The sequence below is a fragment of the Protomyctophum parallelum genome (genome assembly GCF_964188405.1).
Source record: "Protomyctophum parallelum genome assembly, chromosome: 9".
Classification (NCBI taxonomy): Eukaryota; Metazoa; Chordata; class Actinopteri; order Myctophiformes; family Myctophidae; genus Protomyctophum; species Protomyctophum parallelum.
Window position 1 is genome coordinate 52,930,894 of NC_139706.1, and position 3,458 is coordinate 52,934,351.

Genomic DNA, 3,458 nt, shown 5'->3' on the forward strand with positions numbered 1-3,458 from the left:
TGTGTTGAAGGAATAAAAGTTAAATAGCGTTTGAGGTAAATAGGATAATTTAAATAGATACATTTAAAAACCAGTTGAAGCCAGTGCTTGTGTCTTCAGATATGTAAAGGTGTCCATTGAAGTCTGCCGTACATTATGCAATGGTGTGTGAGAAAAGGACAGCCAAGGACAAATCGACAGTCTATTGTATGCAGTGTTAAGCGGAACAAGATCAGATTTCGAGGCATTTTGATAAACCACATCACAATAGTCAAATAGTGGAAGTACTAATAAAGCCAGTTTCTTGCGTACACTGAGTGAAAAGCAGTTTCTGGATCTATATAAAGCATTTATTCCGAAGTTAACCTTTTTTTTAAACATGGTTAATGTGAGATTTGAATGCGAGTTCTGGGTCCAACCATACGGTGATATATTTAATGTTGTCAGCTTTTTGCAAAGCCGTGCCATCATTACTGGTTATAGTAAAGGAATCTGTTATGGATTTGAGTTTAGGACTAGTACCAAAAATCATAATAAACCACTTTGACGTATTAAGCAGTAATTTATTATGTAAGAGCCAATATTTTCTTCATTTAATCCTAGACCTTTTTTTCATTAACTCTGCAGTCAAATGAGGCGTGGTTTCTGAATTGTGTGTTGTTTGCTTATCTTTGCTTATCATCCAGATAAAAAGAACATGAAACAACTTGTTTCATGTTTTTTTATCTGGATGATAAGCAAAGATTGACTACATTTGTGTTATTATGCATCAGTAGCCTTTCCATGTCTACTTTAATCTAATTTATAAACTCTTTTTTTGAAGAATTTTTATCCCACGATTTTGCTAATATTTTTTTCACCCAGTGTCGATTATCTAATGTAATCCTGGGTGCTACACTTCCTCTGCCAACCTGGGGGGGGGGGCAGCGGACTGACCTCATGCTTCCTTCTATGCATGAGGAGTCCAAGCTGCTTCTTTTCACCTGACAGTGGGGAGTTTCCCCGGCCATTTATAGTTAGGCCTATACTCCATTGTAAGACGGTGTTGCATCCTGAAAAGCCCAAAACTTGTCACAATGCAACGTGACATGTAGATTTGACATGTTATGTTATCATGTTATCATGATACTGACATTATACCGACCATGACACTGACCATGATACTGACCATGACAATTACCATGATACTGACATTACTGACCATAATATACTGTCATGATATGTCAGTAGTTTATCGATCAATAAATAAATAAATCAATCAATGTTTGGGAAACACTCACCCATACCTACCTTCGGCCATGCATTTATGCACAGTATAAAACATATTTAGATTTTTCTTGGTCATATTCTCCAAATCATAATAATAATAACTAAATAAATATTCACTAAACACCACTGAGCCACTAAGGTCACATTCTCACCCAATACTTCGGTAGACTCAATGCGTATGGGCGGAGAATTTGGGATTCTTGCATATTTAATTTGCTGCGGTTTGCCTTCACACTGTCATCCGCAGCAATTGGAAACGCAGCAGGGGGGACCTTTATCAATGTGTTCCATTCATAAACTAGCCTACACAGTGAAATCTATGGTGATAAAATTATACTCATAACGTGCATGTGTCGTGCCGTCTGGGACTGGACCCCCCCCCTCTCTCTCGCTCTCTCACTATATGCACGCAGCCACACTCTGTTCTTTTGGGCATGGAGGCACAGCGCTGAGCGCACTGATATAACAGACAGCAGCGCAAAATGTTTACACATTTATTGAGATGAAAGTTCCTACTCCCCACTAGTCCCCACACAGTGACAGCACTCCATGTTTACGGCACGCACAGACAGACAGAATATTCTGTAGGCTATAATACTATTACACTGTGTTACAGTGTTTATGTGTTTTCTTAAGCAATTGATTAATGTACTCGTCCTCATTTCAATCAGGGCTTCAGTCTCCTCATTCGACCACGTCTATCCACGGTAACGGGACATCTTTGCGCTGCGTGAAATATGCCTTCTCTGTCTCCAACTGTGTTCAGCTCCTCATCCGCCACATTGTTTGCTTCATTTCCTTTATTTACTGCATTCACACCTGCACCGAATCGTAATCAAGTGCGATTGGAAGCGAAGCGAAACCCCCGTTTCTGCTCGGAGTATAATGCGGTTCTTTGATTCGAATGAGCCTTCACACCTGCCAAACGAAGTGCACTTTCTGAAAATGCACAGCAGGATTCGTTTTAATCGCAGCAAAACTCTCTTGTATGAATGTGACCTAAGAAGACGAATTGGTCGAATTGCATTATGAACATCATTTCTGGCTAGACTTTTCAAGTGAATGTACACTTTAAGTCATTAAAACACCTTGATTATTCAACTTTATGCATTATGCATTATTCAACGACAGAAAATAACAAACAGCATGGTAAAATTGTGTGTGTGATTACAGCAGCACTGAAACACATGAATTTATCCAACGTAGTTTCAGGAGTGGAGACCAGCCTCTGCATAACACTGAAACTGTTGTTTGTTTGTTCTGCTCCACGACAGACCAAGCATGGGTTTTGAGTACAGCTGCACTTGTAGATTGGCTATTTTCGCTATTCTTCAAATTTGCCATCCTCCTCCACCCCAACCTCCACCGTGCGTGGGTGCGTGCGTCCGTGTGTGTGTGTGTGTGTGTGTGTGTGTGTGTGTGTTGCTTATCTTTTCTTATCATCCAGATAAAAAGAACATTAAACAAAAGATTGACCACATTTGTGTTAATATGCAACAGTAGCCTTTCCATGTCTACTTTAGTCTAATTTATAGTTATTCTCCACTGTAAGACAGGACAGAAACTTTACTGTTCCTTTGGTTAGTATTGAATTTGGTAAACATTCCTTTTCTTTTAAAGCCCCTACAGACTGGAATAATTTACCAGCTAACATTAGATCCATCCCAACATTCACAGTTTTTAAAAGTGTTTCTTTAAAGTTGTATGTTCTTGCTATCGGTAAATATGCCATATGTTTATTTCTTTATTTCATTATTTTGGTCTGAAATGTTTAGTGTTTTGTCTCGTCCATGTATGTTGTATGTCATTTGTTTTGTTTTATTGTTTACATGTACAATAATGTTGTAACATGTATCTGTGAAAACGAGATGGTACATCTCAAGGCGTCTTTTTTTCCTAATAAAGAAACTTGAATCATCATCATCTTTCACAGCCTTGTAAAAGTGCGTGCGGTGGAATGTGTACAAACCTGTATAACCTTCATTTGACTTCTAAATGTCTGCAAATCATATCATTGTTGAATAACACTTGAATGTTATCGGCACAATTAACAACGCCAGTGGAAAACTGAAAAGGGCAATTAACTCCTGACCAAACAAATGATTTATCAGAATAACGAACATTATCAAACAGATCAAACCGTTTTACAGATATGGAGAGGAATATAAGGTATATAAGAGGCTTCTGGCCTTCAGTTGTACAGACGCACC